Source organism: Neovison vison, chromosome 11, assembly GCF_020171115.1.
Source record: "Neovison vison isolate M4711 chromosome 11, ASM_NN_V1, whole genome shotgun sequence".
Lineage (NCBI taxonomy): Eukaryota > Metazoa > Chordata > Mammalia > Carnivora > Mustelidae > Neogale > Neogale vison.
The window spans coordinates 174,241,044-174,253,969 of NC_058101.1; the positions used below are offsets into that span (position 1 = coordinate 174,241,044).

Consider the following 12,926-nt stretch of genomic DNA (forward strand, 5'->3'; position numbering starts at 1 on the left):
TTTACAGCCCGAGATGTGCTCTCAGACTGAGTTCCACCTCCCTGGTTCTCTGAATGTTGTCTTGTCTGCATTAGGGGTTGGGAAGAAGGATCTCTGGATTCTAGTCCTTCTTTGGTCTTATTGAGATTCTAGAAGCTTCCCTTTGAGTCTACAGAGCAGTGTCTATTTCAGTTGTGTTTTCACAGGCCAGTGGCCCTGGAGGAGAATAAGGACACATGAGAATTTGGGCTGTTCTAACAGGGGGCCTGGGTCAGCCTCATTCGGAAGGGGGGCTTGCCTGTGTCCACAATGACCCACAAAATTCAGTTACCTCATCGTGGCGCCTTCCCTGTTCTTGAAGCACTGAACTTTGGATTTACGCTGCTAACTTACTAGACGGGGAAAAGTCTAAGAATGAGGGGCAAAAGCTCCAGAGTGGCTCTGGGAGCTGGGGTCTGGTGGAAATTCTTTAAGTGGCAATGGAGCATTACAGAGGGCCACCCTTTCCCACCCCCAATTCTCCTGTGATGATGGGACGTATCACCATCTAGCAGCAACGCCGCTCAATTGTTTTTACGCGTCCTGTGTCAGGGTGTGGTTGTTGGTCTGGGTGGGGGATTAAGAGGCCAGGGATGGACCCCAGACCACATGCTCATAGGGACCCTAGTGTAGTCACCTGGGAAAGCATCCAGCCGTCTAACCTGTGTAGACGTGTGTGGGTACAAGGGAAACCACATGAAGTGGGGATTTCTTTCTAGCGGTTTCACATCTTCACAATTTGTCTTCCTGGTGATTGATTTTCTTCCCCGGGAAGGGGAGGGACTGTGCAGGAACCTCAGGACTCTGGCTTTGAGCCTCGTGGGCAGCAAGCAGGAGCCAGCTTACGTACATTGAGGCTTTTCCTTTCACTGACCAGGCAACCTGAGGCCACAGTTGGAAAGGGAGTCTTGGAGGCTGTTCCTGACAGAACTTAGAGCTTGGGGAGGGAACGTGAATGGCACAGCAGGCACAAGACCCAAGACAAGACGTCTTACAGGAATAAGGAATGGGTATGACAAATGTTTAAAATGAGCGTGATGACTTTCATCACCCAAATAGCCTAGGGAAAGCCATATTTTTTTCTGGCTACTGGGTCTGTTGTGCAGCTGAAGATGAAAACAGTAGAAAAGGAAGCATAGCATGGAAGGTTGTTTTGTTTTTGTTTTTTAAGATTTTATTTATTTACTTGAGAGAGGGACACACAGTGAGAGAGAGAACACAAGCTGGGGGAGTGGGAGAGGGAGAAGCAGGTTTCCTGCTGAGCAGGGAGCCTGATATGGGGCTCAATCCCAGGACCCCAGGATCATGACCAGAGCTGAAGTCAGATGCTTAAGGACTGAGCCACCCAGATGCCCTGGAAGGTTGTTTTTTATAAGCAGGGTCGTATCAACTCAGCTGACCCTAGACTTCAGGGGCCAGTTACAATTAGTTTCTAAAACCCAGGTCGTCACCCCTTCCTCCCAAATAATTTGGCCAGTGTCTTTGAAAAATCAGCTGACTTATTTTGAATTTAAGCAAAGGGAAGCCTACTGAGAAAGGCTGTTTGTTGTTGTTGTTGCTGTTGCCAAAAAAATTAAAGAAAGTAAATAAGACAATTGGGTGCCTTCTAAAGGTAAAGAAACTTAAAATCTTTGTCCTCAAGGTCTGTTCAACATTTAATAAACATTCATCGTGTCTTCTGTTGTAGGCACTGGAAATACAGGCAGGGAAGGGAACAGAGCAGGAGCAAATCCCTGCCCTTTGGAGTTTACACTCCAGCAGGGCAAGGAGACAGAGCGGAAACAAATGAACACTCCTTTGCTGAAAGATGAGAAGTGCAGGGTCAGGGAACATGCAAGGGGGTTAGGAAGCCTGGGAAATTCGCAGTGTCAATAAGATGCTCCCAGAGAGTCTCCGTGAAGTTCACTTTGGCTGCTGTGTTTCAAACTTAGATTCCATGAGACCGTTCGTAAGGATTACAATTTGATGTCAAGAATCTTAAATGTTAGACTTTGTCGATGTCGAGAAGCTACAGATTTTTCAGTTATGTTCTCACTGTTGAGATGGATTACCTGTAGAATCCAAGAGAATTCATGATATTTGGGGAAGCAATTATCTGAATCAGGTTCTCAGGGTATTGAATTGGAGGCTTTTCTTTCTGGCTGGCCCACTTGGTTCGATGACATTTTAATCAGGACTCTACTATTTGTGTGTCTAGCATTTCTAATATCAAACTGCTGATGATTGGATTTATCCATTATGATTTTGGGGGGAAACTTGGGCACTGACGACTTTGGTTAGCAGTATTCTTAAAAAAAAAAAAAAGAATATTGGTTTTCGTACCTCCCTTAAGGAAAAAAAAAGCAATTGAGCAAAGACTTGAAGGAGGTGAGAGAGAGAGAGCCATGCACAACTTTGGAGGAAATAGCACATGCAGAGGTCCTGAGGCCCATGAGAGTAGTGGGAAGAACCAGGAGATGAGTGTGGCTGGGGCAGAGGGAAGAGGGCAGAGTCTGAAGGGGTGAGGTCAGAGAGGTGGTAGGAGGGAGAATGGGGAGGGGGCAAGGGTACAGAACATCTAGGGTCTTGTATACCATTGTAAGAATGTTATTTTTACCCTGGGAGACACAAGAAGCATTACACGGTCTTGGGATTAGACACACGGTATCATATGACTTCTTCCTCTGTCTCTGACTTCCTAATGCCTTTGAAACCAAACCCCAGGAGTGGGCAACCAAATAGAACCACCTTCCAGACTGTGGCAACGCAGTTATCACTGACCTCTCGTGCATTTGTTCTTAGCCTTTTTTTTTTTTTTTTCCTTTGAGATACACAGGGCTGGTTGTTGACATAGTTCTGCATGATCTATTTCATGGCCCTGCCCGGATATTGATAATCCCCTCCTCCCTTCCACTCTCCAATTTAATGAGAAAATAAATAGCGCCCCAGATGCTCTTTACTTAAAAAATTGTCATGGGTAAAATAAAATGAAAACAGAAGCCACTCTAAAATCCCAACTCGTATGCAGTAAAGAAGTGGGTAATCACAGCTGGTGATCCTTCGCGGCTTCCTCTGGACCTCCACACGGATAAAGCCGACTGTGCTTCTGGAACACGAGCTCTCAGCAGAGCCCATCGAGTGCAAGCCTGTGACAGTAGCGTTGCCACAAAGGGGGAGACTTGGATTTGCTCTAAGTTTTAAAAATGTACAAATGGACTTCCTCCAGGGCATCTCACTCTTCAGGGCCCCTCCTTTACACCCCACTGTGATGGTTTTGTAGAAAGGCAAATCTCAATGCGTCAGTCCTCTGCTTCGAAACGTCAGTGGCTTGGGGGCGCCTGGGTGGCTCAGTGGGTTGAGCAACTGACTTGATTTCAGTTCAGGGCATGATCTCAGGGTTGTGAGATCCAGGCCTTGGTGCAATTCAGACTCGGAGACTCTCCTTCTCCTTCTGCCCCAACCCCTGTTTGCAAGCTATCTCTGTCTCTAAAATAAATACATAAATCGAATCTTCATCGGCTTCACATTCCTTCGGATGGAATCCAGACTCCTTAACAAGACCCTCCATCTTCCCCGTCCTGTGTCCTACCCCTTGGCCCCATGAGAATTGCTTCGAGCACACCCAACAGGCCGCACTTGGAAATTTTTATACTGTATTTGTGAGTTTCACCTGGGAGGCGGTGTGCTTGCCTTGTTCACTGTTGTACCTTGGGCACGTCGCACAGTGCCCGGCAAGTAGCATGAGGTGCTCGTGAAAGTTGGTTGCATTCATGAATGAGCAGCACACTCCTTGTAGAAGCACCTCAGGACCGGTTCCTGCTCACTAGTTTGGTCACAAACCTGCAATCAAAAATTGCCCTACTGGTTTCCATGTTGACCTTTAAGATACTCTGCTGCTGGGAATTTAAAAAAAACTCACAAGATGGTTTCTCCTTCCTTGGCGCTCCCCTTGCGCTTTCTTGGAACCTTCCTTTAGAGCCTTCTCATTGTCTCTTTCTTTACACTTATTTACACGTCGCTCATCTCCCCCAAGCCGGGGGTGGCTGGAGCTGACTCACGATTGAGTCATTTCTCCTATTTTCCCTGGCATCAACCACGGTCTTGAACGTGGGGCGCATTGTCCGAACCAGGCGCATTGACTGAGTGTTAAGAATATGTTGGGTCATTGATTTGGAAAATAAATCAACAGGCCCTGCGGGGAGTCGGCTGTCACGGGCTAATGGCCCAGCTGGCCGAGCGATTGGCCCAGGGTGGACCGAGGGCTGTGTGACTCCGCTCAGGGCACATTCAAAGTTTGTCATCGTTGTCTCTGACAGGCAGCGACAACCAATTAGAGATCTGGTGAGAAAGAGAATTGTTCCCTTCCCTGCCTCCCGCTCACCCCTAACCACAGCGTCCCTCTGCGGCGGGCTCTCTGAGTAGAGGCTGATTTATCTCCTGAATTTGCTGTCACCGCACAGGAAGGAAGGCGCAGTCAGGGCGGAAGCCGTCCCGCCGCTCCTGCGCCTGGCCAGCCGGTGGCTGAAATCAGCGAGGAGTGGAAGGTGGCAGGATGGAGGCAGCCTGCAGTGCCGGGGGAGAACTTACCTAAGGGCAGGCTAAGACCAACAAAATCAGCAAAGCACCCCTGCGCTGCTACCCAGGGGCTGGAACCTGGGCTCCCTCCTGAGAGAGCTGTGGCCACCAGTTGTCACTAGGAGACAGAGGAGGAAGGCTGTCTGGCCTTGCCCGGGACGATATATCGGTCAGGAAACTGCTCTGCCCTTTCCAGGAGTGGATTCTGTAAGAGACAGTACCTGGTTTCAATTTCTTTTGGGAAGCTAGTGCCTAGAAAAGCTGAAAAGAAGCTGGCATCGGTCCAGTCCTGTTCTCTGACAGCAGGCCATTGATCAAGGGTAATGATGATTTGCAGACAACGGAAATGATTCCAGCTACTCAGAGAAGCCTTTCTGGGCCGCACTCCCTTGCCCACTCTGGCAAGCCCTCCTTCCAAGGGGGTGGGGTAGGGTGGGGTCATGGTGTATACCATGGCTTTCCTTTTCTCCAAGGGTAGGGAGGGGTGGGGGTGTGTCACCGGCAAGTCCCACCTTGGGGCTGGCTAATACTTCTGTCTAGCGGTGTGATTCCAGGGCTCCAGGAGAATCCCCATCCTCCACAACGATCCCCCTGGGTCCGAGGTGAAGCTTGAAGTTACACCATTCAAGATTATTCTTCAGGTTCTTAAAGGGGTTTTGATCTCTAAACATCTCCTATTAAGTGCATACATTTAAGCCTTTATAATAGGATCTTAAATTGTGTAGATGCAAGGAAATAATTCTTACTTGCATGGGATTAGTTGAGGATTTAGGCAAAAGCAAGGAGTGGGATATAGGGCAGGTTCATGGAATAGGGGCATGGGGTGGGGTGAGGAAGGAAGGAAAAGCACGCTCTCTTGCCTAGGACAGTGGGTGGACCTCGGATTCTTTCATAGCTATTTGTCTGTCCCAAGATCTGGACCCCAGGCCATCTCCCTGTCTCCGTGTGGACTGTGCACGTCGATGAGCGATGCTGGGTTGAAGTGGCAACAGGGACTGGAGTTGGAGTCGCTAGACTGAGACCACCTGGTGCACAGGCCATCCTGGCCATGGGGTCAGCCCCGGAGCTGGCCGGGCTTCTCGGCTCCACTGCCAGGGTTGATATGACTGTGCTCTTCCTTTGCAAACACTGTGTGGAACTGGCCAGGCCCTTGGGCCCTTGGGCTCTCCCAGTGATAGAAATTGACAAGAGGCCAAAGGGGAGTTCCAGGCAAGGCTTTATTGGGGTCTGTGCTTGAGCAGAAGGGAGGCAACACAGTGTCCTCAGGCTGCCTCCCTGAAGCAAGGTCGGGAAGAGTTTCTTAAAGACACTTAGGTGGGAGTTGCACCTGAGTGGCTCATTCAGTTGGGCATCTGACTCTTGGTTTCAGCTCAGGTCATGGTCTCATGCCTCGTGAGATCTAGCCTTACTTTGGGCCCACGCTCAGCAGGGAGTCTGCCTGAGGCTTCTCTCCCCCTTCCTCCCTCCTACTCACACTCTCTTGCACGCTGTCTCTAAAATGGATAAATAAATAAAGGATAGGGGCGCCTGGGTGGCTCAGTGGGTTAAAGCCTCTGCCTTCGGCTCAGGTCATGATCCCAGGGTCCTGGGATCGAGCCCCGCATCGGGCTCTCTGCTCAGCAGGGAGCCTGCTTCCTCCTCTCTCTTTGCCTGTCTCTCTGCCTGCTTGTGATCTCTGTCTGTCAAATAAATAAATAAAATCTTTAAATAGATAAATAAATAAATAAAGGATAAATAAATCTTTTTTTTTTTTTTTTTTAAGAAACTTAGCAGGGGAAAGGACGATGTTTAAGCAGGTAGAGGTGAGGTTTTTCTTGGCGCTTATGTACCTTAGAGATCATGCTTTTCCATACATTGCACATCTCATTAGCATGTGAAATCCCCACCCCTGCGCATGATTTTTAGCATTTAAGTGAGGGAAAGGTCACTGGAAGGTAGATCTGCGTCACTGTGCACGTCTGCTGCAGACTGCTTTGGTCTGGATCTCACTAGTTCTTTCAGGCAGCTGGCTCCCTCCTTTAAGTTGATGTCCTGTTTTCTGCGCTCCTGTAAGACATATTGCTCAAGAAACACAAACTCAGGAGGGTTTTTTTTTAGGGATTTTTTCCTTTATGGTACAGTCACATTTCATTAGGGCTTTGGAATAGGCCTCGAGTCCTGTCCCTATTCTGTCTCAGAATAATATAGTTTTTATTATTATTATAATAGAATAATTATATAATATTAATAAAACAGAGGCCGAGCAGTGAATTAACTGGTCCAAGTCCCACGGCTGGATTGCCGACTTCTGTCTGTCCCCTGACTCTCTACAGATGGGTGCTGGACGGTGTGTGTCTTCCTCACATCAAGGACCAGTCACATGGAAATTATTATTCTGTTTGCCTGTCTCCCCACTAGTCTCCCTTCTGTGTGGTGTGGGTAAACTCACCCAGGCAACACTGCAGGCCTGTTGGCTCTGCAGCCAGACCCCCCCTGGGTTTGAGTCCCTGCTCCGCTACTTCCTACCTGGTGCCCTTTGGCCAGCTGTAGACCCTCCCCGCACTCTGCTTCCCCACCTGTAAACTGGAGACAATAGCAGATGTCCTAGGGTTTGGGGAGGAGTGCAAGAGATAGAGCCTGGCATATCAGGGAATATTATATATATATACAGATATATATATATATATATATATATAATTATATATAATGTATGTATTATGTTATATATGCTATATGTATTTGTTATATATCAAATATATAATATATAGTAATACATATGTGTGTGTGTGTGTATATACACCACACACACACACACACACACACAGGAATCAAGTTCTTCTGTGGATCAATAGCTCTCAACATGCTAAGAACTTTGGAAATTTAAAAAATACCTTCCTACTTTCAACATAACTACAATTCAGGTCAACAGAGTTTACTGAATAGGAAACGAGGGTAATGACCCTCAGGAAAGGGTGAGTGCTCATTAGTGGGAGGCTGGAGTGGGGAAGAATTAATTCTGCTTGTCAGTTGAACAAGGGCGTTTGTCACGGAAACTTCATGGAGGAAGAGAAGAATTGGTCGCATTTCACCAAGCAGGGGTTGGGAGGTTGCCGGCCTGCAGAGACAGCATGAGCCAAACATGGAGGACGCAGAAGTGCCCTGTGTGTCTGGGAAAGGCGCGTGGTGTTCAGGGACAGGTGGGTGGTGGGAGAGGACTGTGAAGAGGTGGGCAGAGGCTAGGCTGTGAGGTTTCTAGCATCAGCCTAAGACGGTGGACTTCATCCTGCAGGTGTTGGAGAGCCACGATCAGAATGCTCACTGGGCAGGGTTGAGGAAGAGGGGTCACTGGAGTGGCAAGGAAGGGAAACCAGTTAGGGAAACCCTGCCGATCTCCTGGTGAGCCCTGATGACGTGCTAATGAAGGGGAGTGGCAGACGGTTGATGGTACGGAGTAGCTGCCGAAGCTGTCGCGTGTCAATCACCACACTGTAATTTTCACGGCTCAGCTCATGGGAGGCTCCCAGCAGACGCCCATGTTACAGATGAAGAAACTGAGTCTTGTTGCAGTCAGGAAAAGTGAAGAAATTAGGTTGTTGTCTGGGGGTGTCGGCGAGCTGCTCGTATGGGTGCCCTGTGGTCAGGGGCAGGGATGGGGGGCTGGTCCTCAGCTTGTAGGCCAGGTAACTCGATTTGGAGGCACGATTAGAGCAGCAGGTTAGGGAAGGGACTTACCGCCAGTTGGACCAGCCTGTCAGCTTCGCAGTGACAGGTGTGACTGCTCTGGCCATCAGGCGCTCCTGTGCCGTTACTCACTCGTGGTCCCTGATCGGTGGATTCCAGCCCATTAAGAAAATCTAACCGGCAAGTCAGTTGTAACTGTGTCCGGGTAAGCATGCAATCAGAGAAGCGGGGGCGGGGGTGGGCCGGGAAGTAATCTTGAAGAATATGTCATCAAGACTGCGCTAAGGCCTGATGAACCATTCATGCCCCACAGCCGAGAGCATCACGGTGGTTATAAATTGCTGATTAAACAACATTGGAATAGAAAATGAGTCTCGTTGCCTGTGTTGACGCTGATCTGATTGGAAGCAGCTGCCTGAAATGCTGTGTTCAGAAAGATTCTGAAGCCACTTTTAGGCTGATGGGCAGGACGTTGTGATAAATTAGCAGCCTCTGCCAGGACGCCAGGAGGGGGAGGGCTGGTGTATTGGTGGCAGTGTTATGGGGACATTTCTGAACCATGATTGTTTTTCTTCTTCTGTCTCCCCCCACCCCCCACGGAGCCGAATCAGAAAAACTGTGTTCTAACAGGTGTTTATTTGAGAGGCACCCTTCAAGGGGACTTCTGAAGCTAACTAGTGTTCTGCATTATGTGTTGATTTGGGGGCTCTCCCTCAGAAGGTATTATAACATCACAGATGAGAAAGCTCCCTGTCTCTGCGAGCGACCACTCTCAGGTTCTAGGGGGTCAGGTTCAAGTCAGAGAGCCAGGCAGGGGCACTGTCTACGTTCAGACGGACACCTGTAGGAGTGCAGAGCCCAGCTCCTCCTCTCACACCGAGGCAAAGGGGGTTGTTGGTCGTTTCTTTGCCTAATAAGTCTGAATTGTCAGTTGGTACCACCTGCTGGAATGGAGCTTTCTGACCCAACTTCTCCAGGCTTTTTTTTTTAAGATTTTTTTTTTTAAAGATCTTATTTGTTGGGCGCCTGGGTGGCAAGAGATCGAGTCCCACGCTGGGCTCTCTGCTCAGCAGGGAGCCTGCTTTCCCCCTTTCTCTCTGCCTGCCTCTCTGCCTACTTGTGATCTCTCTCTCTGTCAAATAAATAAAAATCTTTTAAAAAAATTTTATTTATTTATTTGACAGAGAGAGATGATAAGAAAGGGAACACAAGCAGGGGGAATAAGAGAAGGAGAAGCAGGCTTCCTGCTGCGTGGGTCAGGATCCCAGGACCCTGAGATCATGACCTGAGCCGAAGGCAGATGCTTAACCCACTGAGCTGCCCAGGCTGCCCCTCCAGGCTTTTGATAGAATCACCAACAAACCAGGACCTTGTTCTCCAGGCCCGGCCTGCCCCTCTGTCCCTATCTCTCTACAACAATCCAAACACCACCCATCCCTCGAGCTGGAGAAGGTCCTCTGTCCTCTGCAGATTTCAGAGCTCCCTCCATCCTTGGTGCCCCGTAAGGCCATGGTCCTCATCTAACAGATGGTCCATCTCTGCTTCACATAAAATAAATACTGTGGCATTCAAAAAAAAAAGAAGAATGACCATTGAACTCTGACTCCCGTGTGTGTGTTGAAACGTGAAAATGGCACAAGGCTGTCGCTTTGAATGATTGGTTAAGTGGAACCCGCTCCAGCCCTGCCTTCGTTCTTCTCCTTATGAAATCCTCATAGAAACGGCCTTTTGTTAGAATCACAGTCTTTCTCGGATTTGGTTAAAACACATTTGCAGGTAGAATGATGAGCTGAGTGGTGGGGAGCTTTGGATTTTCAGTCTCCATCTAAATTGTCTTCTTTGGGGGTTTTTGAAAAATCACTTGTGAATGTCCTTGTTTCTCCACCTGAAAAATGCACATGATAGCACTTGACATTGACAACCACAGGAGTTTGGTGTCAGGTGCTGAGTTGGTATGAGCAGGTTGTTCTGAATGTCTTGGGCACACAGTGATATTTAAACGGGTGCCCCAGGGGGCGCCTGGGAGTTAAGTCGATGACTTTGGCTGGGGTCATGATCTCAGGGCCCTGGGATCCAGCTCTGTTTCCCGCCTCTTCCTGCTCATCGAGGAGTCTGCTTGTCTCTCCCTCTGCCCTCCCCTCCCCTTGCTTGTATTCTCTCTCTCATGCAAACGAAATCTTTGTAAAAAAAAAAAAGGGGGGGGTGCTCCAGGATTAGGACACAATCCTAAACCCTCTTTCCCTACTCCATTCATTTGCAGAGTGACTGTCCTAACTTTGTTCCTAGCCTTTGAGTAGATGAGATATTTGGAGCAAGAAGTGCCTAGTGCAGCTTTAAATTATTGATTAAGGGTCTTTGCTTGTTTGCATCTAATTTTGTTTATGCAACAATAAAAGTGCGCCCCTCTTCTGGACACTGCTGATAACGGAGCTGGGCAGTGGGGGGAGGGGCTGGGGCGGCTCGGTCTTCAGGGTGTCCATGGTTTAGCATGCCCCCAGGCAGCTCTTTCCAGGCAGGGGGTTGGGGGGGTTGCAGCAGGAGGGCTGCCTGAAGATGGCCTTCTACACTCATGGAGGCCTTGCTCTGAAATATTCTTAAATCCCTTATCCCTATCATGACTTGCTCTCACTCCTGTTTTTTCCAGAGTCGTGCTCCAGAGCATTTTCTGAGCTGATGGGTAATGACTGAGCCCCCAAGAGGGGCAGGGTCCTGTGGGGGTGCTGACGTGAAGTGCATTATGGTTGCTGCCCTTCAAGCCCCCTCAGCCTGGGGAGCAGGAGCGCTAACACAAACCATTCTGATCCCAAAGAAGAAAGGAATCTGTTGCAAGGGATACCATGCTTTGGACATTCAGAGACAGACTATTGCAGGCAGAGGAAATCAAGGGAGGGTCCATGAAGATAGTGCCTCTAGGTTGGCTGTAAGGGACAGCGTTGATGTAGAAAGTGGAGAATGGAGAAAGACCAGAACGTGGAAGGGCCTCCCAGGGGGAGAGGCCATCCTGGGAAAAGACCCTGAGTGGTCAGTGCGTGTTCATGTTACCTCCGGTAGGAGAAGAAGAAGGGTGTGAGATCAGATTGGAAAGTAGATGAAGAAGGACCTGGGAATAACCTGCCAGAGTGTTCAAAGGAATGGAAAGCGGTAGGGAGCTGCTGAGTCAGCCAGGTGAGAAGGACTAAAGTCTCAGGTGCTCGAGTTAACATGGAAAGCAGGGCATGGATGGGAGAGAACAAACAAAGCAAAGGAGAGCGAGGGGCACCTGGGTGGCTGTCAGTTGGGCATTTGCCTTTGGCTCAGGTCATGATCCCTGGGTCCTGGGATCCAGCCCTGCATCAGGCTCTCTGCTCAGCTGAGAGTCTGCTTTCCCTCTGCCCCTCCCCCCAGCTCATCTCTCTTTCTCTCTCTCTCTCTCTTTTTTTTTAAATCTTTTTAAAAATCTTTTTTTTTTCTTTTTTTTAAAAGGAAAATGAAAGAGCCTCACTAACACCTCATGAGCCCTGTGCCAGGCCCTGTTCTAAGAACCCTCCAAGTATTGCCTCATTTCATCCCTGGGGGCGGCGGGGGGTGCTCTACGAAGTCGTTGCATGTCACAGATCAGGAAACTCAGGCACAGGGAGATGGTAACTTGGCTCAGTTATGTAGCCAGGAGGTGTTAAAACTATGATGGGAAGCCAGGGAAGCCGGGCCCAGAACCCGACTCCTGAACCTGTACCATATTCTGCTTTCATCTGAGGGGTAGAAGCAGGAGACTTGGGAAGAGAAGCAGGGGCTCACCCCTTCCCTCCCTGACCAGGTGGTGGCGTTTCATATGGGCCTCCATGGAGTCCACTCCCCAGATGCTGGCTCTGTGGCGGGAGCCTGGCAGACCATTTGGATCCTTCATATCATCCCTCCTTGCCCATGCGTTCAGCAAAGCCTCCTTGGGCGCACCACCTACAGGCTCTCCCCCGTACTTTATTTTTTTATTTTATTTTTTTTTAAGATTTTATTTATTTGACAGACAGAGATCACAAGTAGGCAGAGAGGCAGGCAGAGAGAGAGGGGGAAGCAGGCTCCCCGTAGAGCAGAGAGCCCGATGCGGGGCTCGATCCCAGGACCCTGGGATCATGACCTGAGCCGAAGGCAGAGGCTTTAACCCACTGAGCCACCCAGGCGCCCCCTCCCCCGTACTTTAAACCGAGAAGCAGAACTGCCTCAGTAAGTGCGTAGACATCTGAACCCCCAAGACAGATGCATAACGGGATGTTTACTTAATTTGCAAAAACTTCACCATGGGGGTTTTTAAAGTAGCTAGCTCTTGAGCACATAGGAAAATTATTTTACATATTAAAACTTTCATTGAAAGCAAAAAAATGCTGTGCCTAAATTTGGCTACACTGGACATGGTAAAAGTATTTCAGAATGTTTCCACTTTCCTCCTTGCCTTTTGTATTTCTCAGTGAATTTAATGACGAATATCAATCACCTAAAAAAAATATCCGTGTGGTAGCTTGAATTGTATTATAAAACTTATCGAAGAGGTAAATCTGTAATGTACCAAGGCTCACATGTACAACACAGGAAAATTATGGGACTGGATAATATTTTCTCAAGATTTTATTTATTTGAGAGAGAACAAACAGTGGGGAGGGGCAGAGGGAGACGCAGGCTCCCCAGTGAGCAGGAAGCCCGACTCGGCACTTGATCCCAGGACC

At 48.8% G+C, this 12,926-nt stretch overlaps 1 protein-coding gene across 4 annotated transcripts in view; it reads left to right on the forward strand.

Moving 5' to 3' along the window:
- Positions 1-12,926, forward strand: part of ANK1 (ankyrin 1) — a 209,178-nt gene that overhangs the window by 81,031 nt on the left and 115,221 nt on the right. The window lies entirely within an intron of this gene.